The sequence below is a fragment of the Neopelma chrysocephalum genome, unplaced genomic scaffold (assembly GCF_003984885.1).
Source record: "Neopelma chrysocephalum unplaced genomic scaffold, ASM398488v2 Primary Assembly neopelma1_26, whole genome shotgun sequence".
Taxonomy (NCBI): Eukaryota; Metazoa; Chordata; class Aves; order Passeriformes; family Pipridae; genus Neopelma; species Neopelma chrysocephalum.
The window spans coordinates 26,121,581-26,138,648 of NW_020897695.1; the positions used below are offsets into that span (position 1 = coordinate 26,121,581).

Here is a 17,068-nt window from a genome sequence, read left to right on the forward strand (position 1 = left end):
TCCTCCCTGAAACACCTTTGATGACTTTGCAGACATATAATAACATTAAAAACTACAGCTCAAAGTCAAATCTGAATAAATGACCTTGAAAAACATGACAGATGAGAACACAGCAACAAAATTATTCTAGGTACAGAACTTGTAGCAAATCAACTTTATCTGAACTAGAACTGGTGCAACTGGAGTTACTCCTGCCTTCCTGTAGGTTGAACAAGAAGCATTTGGATGATACTCTCAAGCACTTGGTGTGAGTCTTGGGGACGGTCCTGTGCAGGGTTGTCTAAGGGTTGGACTTAATGATCCTTGTGGGTCCCTTCCAACTTAGCATATTCTGTGATTCTTTTAACACTGGAGACATCCCTAAGGCACTGATATGACTTTCCTTTAAACAATGAATACAATTTCAGTGAATGCAAGCTGGGAAAGATACCTAAAACTTGGCTGGAAACTAAGAGATTGAATATATTAATTTGAGTACTGCCACAGGAACTGTTTCCCTAATTAAACATAACGGGGTCAAGATTTTACTGTGTGCTTCTGTATATTGAAAGCCATTCTATAAATAACACCATTCAAAGTAAGCATACTCATACACATCAATAAAAACCACAGACAAGCCTCTTGTGACTTCGCTGATTGCTTAGGTCAGACAGGTAGAGGCCAGTCTTTATTCTGAGAGTGGAGGTAGGTTCAGAAAAATGTCAACATACATTATTGTAATCATCATGCATTATTGTACATCATCATGCATTATTGTACATCATCATGCATTATTGTAATCGATTTTAACAGCTTAGCTGAACAACAAAGTCTTGCAGACTGAAAAGATGGCAAAAGGTCCAGTAATGGTGGCAAAATGGTACTAGCTTGTCCGCAGAGACACATAGCAAGTCTCTGCCATCAAAGTATAACTGCAAAATTCACAAGAGTCAGTCTTGATGGTCTACCATAATCTTCATTAACTAGAAGTACTTTATAGTGATCTCCAAAAGCAATAATTTCTGATGTCAGAAATAGAAACTAAATTTTCTGAGATATGCTCCATGTCCGAGGAAATACCTGCTTTTTCAAGTATTTCCTCCCTAACTTCTTCACATTATCACAGGCAGTTTGTGAGGGAAGAAATTCATTTGTGAGAACCAAGTAAAAATTTTATCCTGGTAGGTCAGGATAAAGTATAATTCCAACCCATACAGACTCTAGCCTTGGAATAATATTTGAAAAGCTTTAAAGAGGCTTGGATTTCACTCAGAGTTTTGTTGAATGAATTTATATTGTGATTGCAGGGTCTCCATAGAGGCTCTGGCTTCCTGGCTTTACCAGTTGAAAAAATTGCACTGATAATCTGAAAGAAAACAACTGTTTCTTCCACCATCCATCACAATCTGTTCAGCATGGAGTACCTAGGATTCCTACACTTTACTCTGAGAAGTTCAAAAACCACTCATCTTCCCTCAAGCTGGTCTATCCTTTATCTGACTACTTTGACTGTTCAATGATTTACAGTGTTGACATTGCACTTTCTCTAGAAGTTGTTTCCATCTCATTTCTAAAGCAGGATGTTCCTATTTTTAAAAATATATTTAAAACCCCCAATAACAAAAAACAACCCAGAGCTTTTTTCTATACACTGAAAAATATCTGTCCATCATCACGATAACCACCTTCAGATAGTGGGACAGGTTCCTGTCTGACGTTACTTTACATCACTCATGCAAACAACATGACCTTGACTCATTAGTGCAAATAACATATAATTTCCTTCATTAATCTGCATCATTTGTGTGGTTAAACCATCACATTCTCACTGTTGTTGACTCTGAATATGGTGTTCTTATACTATTGCTCGTGCGATTCAGTGTTGCTTCAGCTGTAAACACATATGCAGTTTATCTGTGAATTAACTCCTTCCGCCTTAGGCCAGTAACAGCCCAGTAATGCCAAATAAGTCTCAGAAATGTGCTAGACTTGAAGTTAGGCCTAATTTTCAAGGGTACAAGTCTTGGCACAAGAAAATTATTCTCATAGCTCTGCCAAACTCCTGGAGGATTGTTTATCCTAAATCTGATTGGTTTACTTCTCCACCTTTTTCTTTAATCTGTCCAGTTTCTCCTTAAACTTAAGATCACAGATGTCTTGTAATTCAGGCAGTGGGGCAAATATGCATAAAATGATGATGTGAGGAATCTGCTTCACAGCTAACACACTATGTCTGCTTTACAGTACATCTGAGAAACCTCATTTTCAGTCCATCCCAATAATGTGTCTGACTAAAAACACTTTTAAAAAAAATTAAAGGATGGCAAGAGATATATACATGTTCAGAGTGGTTTTTCTCAGCAACTAATCATGTTTATAAATCCTCTCAGAGGCCCATGACTGAACCCCAAGTGTACCAAGCAAAGCCAGCATAGTGGTGGAGTTGGTAGTGTTAACAGTTAGACTTCATGATTTTAAGGGTCTTTTCCAACTTAAATGATTTTATGATTCTATTATGTGTAAGTATCCTTTTTCTCCCTGAGGAACAGTGGAGTTCAGACAGAAAAGGGTATCACCAGTATGGCCCCAGCTATTCCCATGGAGTTCCCATTCACTGAAGGGTGAGCAGTGGGCATCCTGGCACAACTCTGCACACAGACAAAGATGGATCTCACCCATTATTCCCTGACCAGTCAATTTATTCTGCTCATAGAACCATTTAGAGAAGGCTGAGATAAACGGTTCTAAGTCAATTGCCAAAAACCTCTACACCGTTAGTATTTACAAAGTGCTTCTCCTGGGTACCATCTCAATTTAAATACTATTTGTTTCTTCAAGAAACACAAAGCTCTGAAAAAGAAGGTGAGAATAATCTCCATAAATACCAGCATGTGTAATTCTTCACCTTTTGAAACAACACTGAAAGGATACATTTTTAATGCTTTATTTTTATTTTGTCTCTATTGCTTTAATATTCCTAGAATCTTGGGTACAAATTTTTCCCTTTAAATGCTCATGTTTTTTCCCATTTGTCAAATATCGATTTACTTCCTACAACCTGTGCAGAGCTCTAATTTAACACACTTTAGTTTTGATCCCTTGTTTTCAACGAACTTCACAAATTCTACTGAGAAGTCAGAAAGACACTGGTTAACCAAGTAGCACAGAGCATGGAGAACCATTATTTGTGCAGATATCCTGTAAACAAAGTGGTTTTACATTTATTTTGACCAATAGCTGGCATCACAGGTAACAGTCTTAATTATCCTTATTTTTGAAGTAGTTATTTAGAATGCTGAAAGACAACAAAAAAAGAAATCATTTGGGACCTTTTCTACTCAGGAGTAGGAACTCATTAGAACGGCTTGATTCAATTACAGTAATTGAAACTCCTCCTTTATTTTTCTGTCATTTGAAAAAAAATACCACAAACCTCTGACTTGCTTTAAAGCTTTAGATTTTATCCCCAAGTGGTTGTGAAACAGCAAATTTGTTCGTATAACTTGAATGATTATCAGAGATATCAGTTCATGTTAAGAAGCTGGGAGGCTGTATACTCCTCATCATTGTTCCAGGGTGAAAAAACATAAGGATTTTGAATATTTAATAAGAAGAAAAAGTCTCCAGAAATTGCTCTTCAGTGGAACACATGCACCCAAGGCTAGTGAAAGCACTGAAAGTTTGAAGATGTAAAGCACTCATCTTAAAGCATATCAACATTTAGTAAACCATGATGATTTTTGAGTTGGCAAGGGCAAAAGGACAAAGCAAGAAAGCAGAGTGACTCTGGCCCCTCTCTCATCCTAAATAACATAGGGAGTGTCTGCCCATTCTCCTGGGAAGTCAGGGAAAAGCCACTTGTCCTTCATCAGCCAATATGACCAGCACCACAACCTTTACAAATGTTATTTTTTCCATTAAGCTCACCGTTTAACCACACCGCACAGAATCTTAATTTGCTTTGGCATCTTAGCCCATTGCAAAAGAAAAAAAAGGGAGGAGCAAGGAAAAGGTCTTCCACAGGCACATCACTGCACAAGAGGAACAGAAGCAACAGAGCCTGACTTTCCAAAGGGCTAAACTGCCTCTTGAAATTGGATGTAGCTACGTGGTACAGAAGCATATACCAGGAAAGCAGTACCGAGTAACTTACCAGGTTTAATTAATCGGTATTTAAGAATGCTTGATTCAAACAAAGCAGTAAGGTGGATTGATTATAAAGAGTGTCACAGTCAATTCGATGAAGATATTAATCTGAATAGGGAAATACGCAATAACAGATAATGCAAAACTAATGTCTTAACTGAGCAACTAAATTACTCAATGCAATTCAAGGCACACTGAGTACTTAAAGAGGTACCTCACCAGAGCTGACAGGGCTTCTTCATTTTTTTAGTAGAGCTGCAAAACATTTGAAAAGGAACAATCTCAGTCCTTATCATCTACATGCATCTGAAAGTTTTCTGAACCCCCTGCTGAGACCCATCTGTATCACAAATTTAAACACTCTGGTCCTTGACTGCCTTTGTCATTTTTAAAATAGGAGAAAGGTTCCTCAATCACTTAGACCTTTAGAAAATTAGGAGTTTTCACTACCACCACTACCATTCAAATAAAACATTTATTTTTATCATCCATTCAGTCTTAAAATGCTGCCTCTTTTTCTGCCTTGCAAACAATCTGAGGACCCAGGGATCACATCCAGCTCAGTCTTTCCCCCCGATTGCTCAAAACAAGAAATCAAATAGCTGTGTACATGCAAGTTCACAAGCTAAAAGCTATGCTGAGCTTTTAGAAGACAGTACTCTGGAATAATTCCACACCTCAATACTCATCCTGTACCAAGAGTACCAGTGCATGATATTAGCACAGGTTAGCTACAGCATCGTCAGTTCCTGTAGGCTTTTCTGGCTCTAGCCTCTTCAATTAGACAGGTCTTCTGGCTAGAGAAGCCCAAGGGTTTCCACAGTGTCTAAAAATCCATCCAACACTGGCTTGATTACTGATCCTGTCTGATTGCAGACAGTTATGGGTTCAGTGCAAGACACAATCTGATTACCTTGGAGCAATTTCTTAGACTGTCCCGAAATCATCATCAAGCATTTAAAAGGATTTCTCCCAGAATCAAACACAATGACAAAGGAAAGAGAAATACGAGAAGCATCCAAAGACAATCACAATCCTGCCTAAGTATCCTGTTCAGCAAAGAAATGAAATTCTAATGAAACTCTTCTCTCTTCTGTTTTATCAACACAGAGCTGCTAAAGGGAAAATAAAGAAATGAACTCATACATTTTAGGGCTTCAAAAACCAAAGCCAGGTAAAAAAGCAGGCTATATTAATGGAGACACTGACAACAGATATAGGCACCATGAGAGTTAGGGTTGTATCACATTTAAAAGCTGAGCTGAAACTTTTCTTCATCTGCTGTTCTGAAGCCATTCTGTAATTAAGCCCAAAGAGATGACAGACATTTATTGACAGTTAATGCAGTGCTCCTGCGATGTATTATTAGGCACAAGCCCAGAGGCACAAGGCCAAGTGCTGTTAATCTCCTAGTGAGTGCCGTAGTGTCTCAGATATGAAATCCCTGAAAATATCTGGTGATACTGCTAATGTTTTTTAAAAGGCAGAAGTCTTGAGTTTTCACAGAAACTGATACGCTGATTAACCCACCAAAATAAAAGTGTAATGGAAAAAGCCCTACAACAATTCACCCAATTTTTAACCCCATTTCCCCACATAAGGAGAGATGTAAAAAACCCCCCGAAACTACCCTCCTTTGCCTTACCTCATGCTTTACTTTGGCAGTGTCAAATCAGATCTTTCTTGCTTGGCTAAAAACCTTTCCAAAACAAGTGGAAACGTCTATCAGCTTTTACCCAGGAGAAAGGAATTGCTGAATATTCAATCATAGGTTTCCTTCCAACTGCTCTGCTTGTTTGTTTTAGGGAAGCCTTAAGAAGAGCAAATAAAAGAGGTTTGAAATCCTCTGAGCAAAGCTGACTTCTCTCTCTGAAGGTCACCCTCAAGTCATTTCAGAACCGTGAAAATAGCCAGAGGGGATAAGCAGACTCAAAAGACATCTTTTCTTCTGAAGTAACCTTGGTGACTCAGGTGCCCTCAGGTGGAGGTTTGGCACTTTTCATGGACCCAGCCAATTTTCCCCTGGGAAGAAAGATGTGGCAATAAGTTTTTCTTGCAAAAGTAACTCCAGCACAAGCACTTCAAAGAAAGGAGATCTCTCTCCCGAAAGACTCCATTAGAAGTGACCAGAGTCGCCAAAGGTCTTACTGACAAATATCTTCTTCCTTGGGACAAACCTTAAGCCCTGTTTTCAGGACTAGTGCCGAAGCTGGAATACTAAAACCATACAGTGTAGATCTGAATCAAGACAGTCCCTTCACATTCCTTCACTTAAGGTCTGATCATACCAATAATATGCACTCAAATTGATGGTAATGCATTTAGCAAACACTTAACTATGACTGCTATGCTTATTCAGAGCAAATTTTGCTTAGTATTCAAACTGAAATTCATAATCACGTTAGCTAAACATATTTTTAGTAGATGTTGCAACCTGACCAGAGACTTAATTTTGTGTAAACCTTGAGAAAGACTCGGCAAGCCAGTGGGAGCTTTGCCTAAGCAAAAACTACAGGATTTAGGGCTCCCGTGCAGTTCCATGCCCGGGCACACCACCGTCATTCCAGTGACAGCTCCGCACACCTTGCTTCTGTAACTAAATGGAATCGACACCCCAAAACCCGAAGAAAGCAAGCGCACAAAGAAACGCTCCCGGGCAGCCCGGGCAGGGGCAGAGGCCGCGCCCCCGCTACAGCTCCCGGCGACCCCCGCCCCCAGCGCGGCCCCGTTACCTTCGCCGCCGCCCGCGGGGTGCAGTGCCCGGGTAGGGCCGGCCGGCGCTCGGCACCGCCCGCAGCCCAGGGCTGACACCCGGGACTGACACCCGGGCTGACTCCAGCTCCCCCTGGGTCAGGGCAGGCGAGGGCCCGGCGGGAGGGAAGGGGCGGGGCGGCCGCGCTTCGTCCCGGCTCTGGCAGCGCCCTCGCCCCACGCACGACCCGGGTCGCGGAGCGGACCCGGCAAGTTGGCGGGCAGTGCCGCCGGCCAGCGGCGAAGTTGCTGCCACCCAGCACCAGCCCCTCGCCCACTGGGTAGCCCCCGCCCGCCCGCAGCCCCTCTCACCTCAGGCACTGCCTCCTCCCCGCCGGGACCAGGGACGCTGCCGGCTGCTCCCCGCTCCATCGCCGCGCCCCGCTCCCGGCTCCCCAGGGCGCCAGATCTGGCTCAGCGCGGCCCCGCTCGCCGCCGCCGCAGCCCCAGCGCCGGCCGCGGAGCGCCGCCTGCCGCCGGGGGCACGGCCCCCTCCCTCCCGCCCCCCGCCAGCCCCGGGCCAGGGGAGCGCCGGGGGCGGCCTGGCCTCAGCGCACCCCGCGGGGCACCGTCCTCGCCGGGCAGCGGCGTTAATATTGTCACTAATGTACTTCACCAGCACCCCCTCCCTCCCCTCCTCGGGGCAACGCGGACCCCGCCGCCCGGGCAGCGGGCGCGAGTTGCCCAAAAACTCAGAGCGAGCCCGAACGCGACGCGCTTTCAGGAGGCGAACGCACTCTCCCGGGCGCCGGACCTGTGCTGGCCGTGCCGCGGGCCCCGGGTGAGTTTCCCCGCTCCCAGCCCGCGGGTGGGCTCTGTGTCCCCGGCAGGTGAGTGCTGCCAGCGAGCCCGCGGTGCGTGCGAGGCGCTTCCCGAGGTGGGGAGAGCCGGTTCCCCGAGTTTCTGTCCAATTCCGGCGCAGCCGCTGCCCGTCGGGGAGGCGGGGGCGGGAGCGGTGCCGGCAGCCCGCGCCGCGCAGGGTTGGTGCCCAGGGAAGAGCAGGATTTGGCATCGACCCTGTCCCGAGCGCCGATGGAGTCCGCTTGTGCCGAAGCCTGCCAGGACCCCTCGGTGGGCAAAGTGGGGAGCGACGTTCACAGACGTTTGGCCACAGACATTTCCCCACTTCACGTGTCCGACCTGCGGGCAGGCGCCTGCGGAAATGTTAAGCCTTTGGATGCTGGTGTGCGTGCGAGTTCTGCCCGCCTGTACACCGCTTGTACACCGCCGCAGGATGCCGCTCCACCGGGCAAACAGAAAAACATACCACACTTGTAACTTTTAGGGTTTCAGTAACGAGGATGCTCTCCCCCGTCCTCCCCGCCCCCATCGGTAGCAAGTTATAACCTATTTGTAAGGACTGAATTAAATTTCCTGAGGTGCCTCCTTTATCGCCTGCCAGTTTCTGCCTCTGTATCTAGTACCTGCCTCCGAATTTTTGTCAGTCTTTATAAATTTTATTTTATTTAGTGTGGATTCTGGCATTCATTCATTAATTTATTTTTTTTTAACATTTCCTTTCCTCCCCCTTTGGAAAAATTCTGGCTAGTTCTGGCATCTATCAGGATTTTTGCCTCTTAATACCAAAGCAAAGATTACATGTGTATTAATTAGTTTCTTTTCTCAGTTAGTGAGTCGGCTGCAAGAATTTGCCAGGTCAAACTTGATAAAAACTACCAGTCCCAGGCAGCCACTTGTCTCTGCAAGGAGCCAGTTCTCAGAGAAAGCAGGACATAGTTGTGTTAATACTATCTACAGATAGTATCTGCTATTAAGGAGGTTCTCTTTGTACATATATATGCATTTCAGGGGTTTTACTGATTATAACTTACATTCACTACAAAATCTATCAAGTTTCAAGGGAACAATTCATTGCTCCTGAGCTATTTGGTTTTCAAGTTAGCAGTGAAGAAGTAATTGACAATTTAAATATATTGCCTTCTAATTTAATTTCATATTTTGTTGTTCTTGCATTATGAAAAGACAAAAAAACAGGACCACCCATTCAACCTTGCTCATGTCCTTCTCAGCTCCATCTTGGCTCTGCTTCTTGCATACTCTCTATGAGTCAATCCTCTCTGCTCTCCCACTAAAGTCTGGGAGTCAGACAGGCATCACAATATCTGACCTTGTTTGCATCAATATTAAAAACTATTTGAAACAACTTGCCTTTCTCATACAGCAACATTTTTTTATTTTAATTTGTTTGCTGCTTGATAGCACACATAGGCTATAACATATTTTCACTGGTATGAGATTTTCATACATTTAGTTTTCAGTGCCAGTTCTATTTATCCATTTAGCTTCACCTCCATAATGCTTGTATTTCCTCAAAATAATCTATGTTAAAATATACTGATATATTTATATATATTTTTAGTTCCTCCCCTCCCCCTCCCCCCCCCAGCTCCTAATAAGTAATTTGGCAAGGCTAGGGACATTAGGAACCCACTTCTATTCACAAACTGATGTGGTATTATTATCTTCAGTAGTTACCTTTCAGTTTGCACTGGAGGTTAGTTGTACATCCCCAGAAGTGAATAGTGAGCATGACTGCACAGGTGTAATTCCAAAGTATTAAACAGTATTCCCCCTGCCCCTGGTTCCACTAAGTTGCAAATTCTTTACTAGATGCAATACTTCTGAGTCTAGTTAAGAGTAATATTGAAGATCAATAGCAGAATGTCATGTATGGGGTCCATGCCACTTACCATTAAAAATAATACAATTCCAGTTTTCTAAAGAGATGGAGAAAAGGTTTCATGGACCAGTTAACTGGTTTGGACAGGATCAAAATGGCACAGTCTTGGCAGAACTGATGTTGAAAGCTGGATCTCTGAGTCCAGCCTTCTTGACACAGTGCTGTTGCTTTTGTGCTGCTTTGTGCTCCCGTTCCTTGAAGGCCATCTCATGTGTGCCATTCATGCAGCACACACGGCTGCAGCAGGTGAAGCTACAGGCACTTTTCCAATTAATTCTGAAGACTCTAGCAGCAGAATTGGGCTACAAAAGGTAAATTGGCAGTTTTGTTTCGTGCCCATGCCTGTAGAAGAGTGCGATGGCCACCATTCTTTCTTATTCTTGTTCCTGGGCTTGCCTGGACTAAATGCTATTGAGTGGTTTACAATCAAGCCTTCCTACTGCAATTAAAACTACATTGATATGCTTTTCTGCCAGGAGCTCGCTTTAAACGGAATGTGGGTGCAGCCTTGTCAGTCTTCCAGTTAAAAAACTTCATTTTCTAGTTGGACCTGGTCCTGCTCCAAATGAAGTCACCACCTCAAGTCCCAGCTATTTAAAAGGAGTACAATGAAATGCTTTGCAGGTGTGTTTACCCATTTCTTTCTGATCTATCCCACTGGTGTTGCAATTGCTTCTGCTCCACAGATGGCAACTTCAGTGGCACTGACATGACAAACACAGAAGACATGGCACAGCTCAGTTTAACTTGTTCAATTACTTTAAAATTTCTTAAATGTGTTTAGATGTTTTTAAAAACTGTAGCATAATAGCATAATACCACTCGCACTGCTCACCAGGAGCTACTTTCATAAAGCAAAAAAAAGGAGCTTTAAGTGCAATACTTGGAGGGTTTTTTTAAATCTGAAATCTGAGAAAAGCTGGAATATTGTCCCAAAGCTGTGAAGAGGGAAAGGAAACCTTTTCCTTTACATGCACAATAGAATAACTTTCTTTTTTTTTTTATTTGTTTGGATTATTTTAGCATCTCAGTTGTTATCACTGCCATGGTGATTTTGGTGTGAGAACTCTTTTGGGATAAGTAGTATTAGGGATAAAAGTTTATGCATGTATTAGTACATGTGTTTTACGGATGGAGAAACCGAGCCATCATGATTAAATTAGTTCACTAATGACCAAAGAAACAAAACTAAACAAACTAAAGCTGTAATTTTACAGTTTCACCCTGGTGTCCCAGTCAGCCAAGTTGTTTTAGTCGCAAACTGGTATAAAAAATTGTCTCTGTCTGCCTGGAGGGACTAAGTGGAGAATTGGAAGCCTTTGCAGAGGATATGCCTAGAAACACTGGCAGGAGAACTTTATGTGTTACTCCTATCTAAAAAGTTAGAGAAAGGCGATAGTGACCACGAACTTTGGGCACCTGGGGTGTGTGTTATAGAAACTCGCTCCTTGGATACAGTGGCGGGGACAAAAGGAAGCTCCTGGAAGCCTGACTCCCACTCTTCAGCTCTCATAGCAGACAGAAGTTCCTGAGATGGGTAAGTGAATGTGTCTGTGAAGACTGTGTTGAACACTATTATTGTAATATTTTTGATCGATTGTCACAAAGTACTGCTGAGCGTGCTTTTGAAGGGAGAGAGAGGCAGATAGCAAAATTTTGGTACCTGTCATGGAGATAATTATTTTTCTAGCTGAAGGGAGGGAAAAGGATGAGGGGAAAACAAGAAAGGGAAATGAAGCATCGCTTGCTTTAGGTAAAAGTGATTTTTCAAGCAGGAAAATAATTAAGCTGAACTTCTATTTACATGACTGCAACCAATTCCGTTCAGGGCAGCTAATGCAAAAAAATTTCTCAGAGCTAAGACATTATATTGCAGATATCAATGTGGTAGGGAAGGATAATATAATTGTATCAAATGATAGAAGTCCACAAAAGACAGTAGTTTTCCCCTCAAGTTCCTTGTGAGTAAAGTGGCCATGTGCATGTGCAAAATATTAACAATCTATTATAACAGTGTCAATCTGTATATATTACATAAATATAATATTTTCTGTGTATCTTCTTTTGTATAAGAAAGAGAATTTAGAATTTTCTGCAAACTCTATATAGAAATTATAAAGCCTGTTGCAAGCAGGATGTACATTTATGTTAAAGCAAATTTTTCAAATTATTTCAGGGGAAATTATTCAAGTTGAAAAACCACAAGAGTTAAATTAAAAAAAAAGGAGATCAAGAAAGTCACCGAAGACATCACAGAGCTACTGTGGTGATGGCGTATGAGCACTCCATATCCTTTTTGTGTGGAAATAATATTGCTATGAGTTATAGCTCTGATGCTTCCTCTTTTATTAGACATCGGGTTATATTTTTGCAGTTTGCTGAAAGTCACAACAATGAATTTATGTCTCTATAACTTCTCACATTCAGTTGAAGAGCACAGTGGTAACAAACAGCATACAAGTCACCTTCCAATTAAAGCTAAACTCAATTTTAAGGTAGTATATGCAAATCTACCCTGAAACAGAAACCTCACTAAGCTTGTTATGTACAAAAGTGTTTATTTTCTTCTTGGTCTGTTTATTGCTGGAGTCATAGGGTTCATGGATGGGAGACTAACTCTGCCAAACAAGAAACTCTTAGCTACTTGGCTCTATGATTTGAAATGAGACCCAGATGTACATATTAACACTTATCAAAGCAGGAACCTTATGGCAACAACATGTATAGCTAGATTTCAGTTACTATTTCCAGAGCAGATGCAAACTTATGTTGTAAACTGTCCCTGTGTAGAGATCTGTCCAAGCTGCCAAACCCAGGTGGCTGGCAGTGACTGCAGGCCATACCACGTGTTCAGAAATTTCTTGTCTACAATGGGTTTGGAGTTAAAAATCAGCATATGTCCGCCTCCATGTTGGTGTAACAAATCCCAGAAGACATGCTTAGGCTGAAAAGACATTTTTTTAGTGTGTAGATGTTTTTGCCCACTCAAAACACCAAGGCAGAAAACATTCTATAAATGGGAAGAAATACTGAGCATAAACTGCAAACAATCGGGAAATGAGGTTTTGTCTCTCAAACCGACCATAAGGACACAAGGCTCTGAGATGAAACCATACTTATTGAATAAAGACATGATCAGGCAGCCAAACAAGTAGAAAACAAATGCAATGGTGTTAAGCTTGATCCTGCCCTGCTTTGGGCAAAATTGCTTCTTAAATACAATTCATTGTGTAAATTCAACATCTCACCTCAAAGTATTATATTTGCTGCATTACAGGCTTTGTGGTCTGAAGGGTTCTCCTAAGCCATTTGGCTGAAAATCAAGGACTATGAGATAAGAATAATATCAGAATGATCTCTGTAGGGTTTATCTGCTCTGTGGTTCTCAGAAAAAAATTAAGCCAAATTCACTAGTTTCAGATTCTTGAAATGGGTCATTAAGCCAAGCTAAACTCTTGTGATGACTCTTTTATTCAGAACTATGGCTTTCACAATAAACTGCAGTTTATTCGGGGGAAAAAAAAAAGAAGTACATCCCCTTTAATTCTGAGTGTCAATACATAGAATTTTAAAATAGTTTAAAAAATCACTCTGAAAGTTAATTCAGATTAATGTTTAATCATCCAGCATTCCTGTTGTCTGGATGCTTATGAGCATGGAAATCTTAATGTGCTATAAAGCAGCATTTAAATTTTTGTTGAAGGAGAATATGTCTTTTTCAGGAAAGAGTGAATTATCACTAGGAGTGGGATACAGGAAGAGTTGGTGTACAATAAGTTTGCAGTGCCACTCACTAACTTCACAGTAACTTCCTCTATAGTCATGCATCTAGGTAGATAAAATTTATGTATTATTCATCTTGCTTTGCACATATTGCAGCACTTTGGGTACAAAATGGATCAGAGCACAAACAGTGAATGATGACCATGTCAATGTTAGGAGCAAAATGGTGCTGAAGTTCCAACATCTGTGTTTCAGGAGTTTTTCCTTCAGAGTAGCTGCAGTGTGTTCCCAGGGTCTCAAAGCCCATCAGTGGCTGAAGCACATCTTTCAGTTTAGCTCCTGCAGAAAGACCCTGGGTCAGGCAGTGTGAAGCAAGGCACAGTAAATGGGGAGAATCAAGAAACTATTTTCAAAAGCACAGTCCTAATCTGAACTTCAATACTAGCATAGATATACTGAAACAGAGCATGGCTTCACAGAAGGGCTAGTCTGATGCTAACTTATCAGGGGTGTGCTGTGAGTCAGGGGCAACCAGTGTCCTGGAGACCTGCTAGAGGATGGCTGGGGGACTCCCTGAGTTAGCAGAGAAGTTGGTATTTTTTATTTTATGGAAAAAAGGATGCAGAAAAGCACTCATCATATTGATGCCTATGGCACCATTCAATCTGTCACAGCACTTGATGCAGAAGTAAATCTGTAGCGAAGACCACACTATAAAGACTGCACTGAGAACTGGTCCTGAAGCTTTTCTTGCCTCAATCTGTTTGCCACGAGAAACAATAAACTAAATAGCATCAGAAATGCCAGATTCCTATACGTAATGAGCATGCAGCCCACAAGATTCACTAAGCAAGAGATCAGTGGGCTTAATGAATTTGACCAGTTCTTTTTAAAGACTATATTATTAATAACATTTCCAGCTTCTTAGTGCAAGCTGAAGTTACTGCAGAGCTTTGAAAAAAGTTTCAGGGGTCAGGAAAGGATGTGCTATTTTTGACTTCAATGTTGTATTTGCTATCTCTGTACATTGCTGTGACTGTCATCTTCTGGCCTTGAATCCACTTACCACCCAACAGACAGGAGTCAGGTAAATGATTTGCTCGTGTTGCTGTTAGTGTCATGTTGCTGGTGTGTGTGGCATCTTTTTCATAAGAAAACAACAGACCTACTGCTCCAACAGCTTGCAACACAGAGTAGAGAATACTGTGAGGCTTGCCAATGTGCTTTTGCTCTTTACATAGCAATTAAGCTTGAGAGGAAAACAGATGGCCACAGGTGGGTCTCAGGCAGCTGTACACAAACCTCAAATATCCACCTAAGGCACAGTCACCTTTTGGGATTCAGGTAGCTGTTTGTAAATTGTTCACGTGGATACTCACCTATTCCTGCCTACGACAATAGCACATGAAAGAGGTGGGAACGGTTGATGGGAAAGGGAGATTAGGGCAGCAATATGCACAGTGTCATCTGTGAACTCTGTCAGATATGGATTTTTTAAAAGAGGGAGAGTTAGAATTTGCAGGTGCCGGTGTGGGTGCTGACATCCAGAGGAGGGTGGTTTCGAGGAGATGGGGGAATGTGGTTACCCCATTAATTCCATCATGGCTCACATTAGCAGTGTGTCTTTAAAAACAAAATAGGATGCTGCTAAGACTTGTAAAGGAAGGTCTGGTGTATGTTACATGAGTTGTTAAGTTGAATGATTTTTTAAGTTATTATTTTTTTTCAAATGCCAGTGGCTGAGCTATAGCACAAAGCTCAACAAAGCCACTGCAGTGAAGAACATGAGTAATTTCAGCCATGGGACCTGCAGAATTATTTAAGCAGATTTGTGTAGTAGCTTGAGCTTTTCTCACAGTGTTTAGTCTTGAGAAGAGCAAGACTGATGTCCTATCTACACTGCTTATTATGTTTAGTGCTTGATAGCAGTGGAGCTACTGAAAACAAGCAAACAAAAATTGTCAGGGAAGTCAAGTGATTGAATTACCATGTAATGAATGCCCAGAGTCACCAGGGGCAAAAAAAAAAAAACAACAACAAAAAAAGGATTTTCAGAATTCGAAAAACTGAGGTGATCCCTCAAAAGCACTGCGGGGAGCTGTGTCAGTGGGAGGTGTCACAAAAGAGCTGTTTGCTTTCTGCTCCTTCTCCTTTGTTGTGATGAAGGAACTTTCTCACTTCCACAGTGGGGGAACTGTCTCAGAGCAGAAGGACGGACAAGCAAGGAGAAGGAGGGAGGCAGTTTGTCAAGGAGCAGCAGCCACTTTGGGTGCCTTCAGCTCATTTTCTGAAGTGCATCCAGTTTCAGAGGAAAGTAGCTCAGGAAAAAGTAGGTACTAGGCTGCTTGGGAGTTGGCAGGCTGCCCCTCCTCGACCAGTAATTAACCTTAGCTAGGAGATGAGGCCACTTCTTGGTAAAATGCTTTTTGTCTTATAATGGTCATGATGGAGATGAAACTGCTCGGGAGGGCAAAATTGACTCACTTATCTGCGTTATTACCTGACCAACAGCACTCACACCAGCCTGATCAAACTGTGCTTCGTGCTGGGGCTTTCATGAGCTGAATCACTGCAGGCAGAAAATTCCACTCATTTTCCACTGCCCTCTTTCAGATTCTTTGGACATGCAGTTTTATCAATTTAAATGGAACTCAGTGACCCTTTTCATATTGTTTTTTGAGGTGTTTTTTAATGGAGAAATGGCAGCTCATTTGGAGCCCAAGAGCATGCCTGAAACATTCAAATTAGTTCCAGCTGAGACAGCTCTGAGTACAGCATGGAAACAGGGAATTTTCTTGGCTGAAGAAGGTTATCCTATAGCAGGACATCTCTCCTTTCCTTAGCTATCTGTCTTCAGTAAAACCAAGGTGACAGATTAAATGTCACCAGCAACCTTTACATTTTTCCTTTTAATTAATGGCTCTTAAAGTGAATCAGCAGATGCATTAGTTTAATCTTTATTATAAGTAATTTGCTACTAAATCCTACTTCACTATTTTAACTCAATGATGCTATTGCTTCCTTACAGTACACATCACAAAACACCCTTTCAAAGCTCAACTAGAAATTAAAATTGATTAAACACCCAGTACATTGCCCAAAGCCACATAAAAATTGATCATGAGTAGTTTCAGAATTTAGAAATGCTATTCTTAAAAATTTGACAGGTTCTTTACCCCTAAGAGAGTCGAGATAAGGATGTTGTTGTTTACAAAGATGCTGACTTTTAGCAGGCTTCACTCTCATGGTACACATGAAACTGGATGGTTAGATCATTTGGACCAAAACCCTAGAGAGAATCAGTGCCTTGCTGGTGGGGTGTAGGCACCATTGGGTCAGCAGTGCTGTCCCTGGTGATTTTGAGAGACTATTAGTCTTGCTCCAGTGCAGAGCAGAAAGTCATCTAAAGGGCTGAAAAATTTCTCTGTGTTGCTAGAGGAGTCAGTACAGTGGGGCAGGGACAATTTTTCTTTGTCCAAATACTTCCTAAACTGTAAGAAAAGAGGTTGTAGATCAATTAGATCCATCTAGTTTTTTTCTCCCTGGTTTCTTTTTGTTTGGTTGGTTTTTGTTGGTTTTTGGTTGGTTGGTTGGTTTTTGTTTGGGTTTTTTTTTTTTATTTTTTTGTTTGTTTGGTTTTGGTTTTGTGTGGTTTTTGGTTTTTCTTTTGTTTTGGTTTTGTTTGTTGGTTTGCTTTTTGGGGCTTGTTTTTGTTTGTTTGGTTTCTGTTTTCTTTTTGTTTTGTTTGTTTTGATTTTTGTGTTGGTT

The 17,068-nt window shown here is 41.9% G+C and overlaps 1 protein-coding gene across 3 annotated transcripts in view; it reads right to left on the reverse strand.

Moving 5' to 3' along the window:
* KCNG2 (potassium voltage-gated channel modifier subfamily G member 2) overlaps positions 1-7,709 on the reverse strand; it is a 55,663-nt gene extending 47,954 nt beyond the window's left edge. The window contains exon 1 of one of the 3 annotated variants that reach the window (XM_027675995.1): positions 7,631-7,709. The gene's annotated coding sequence lies outside the window, so the exon portion shown is untranslated. Of the gene's footprint in view, positions 1-4,802; positions 4,905-7,188; positions 7,289-7,630 lie in introns of those variants that run through there. The other 2 variants (XM_027675994.1, XM_027675996.1) reach the window with 2 other exon arrangements.
* Between the last annotated feature and the right edge of the window lie 9,359 nt (positions 7,710-17,068).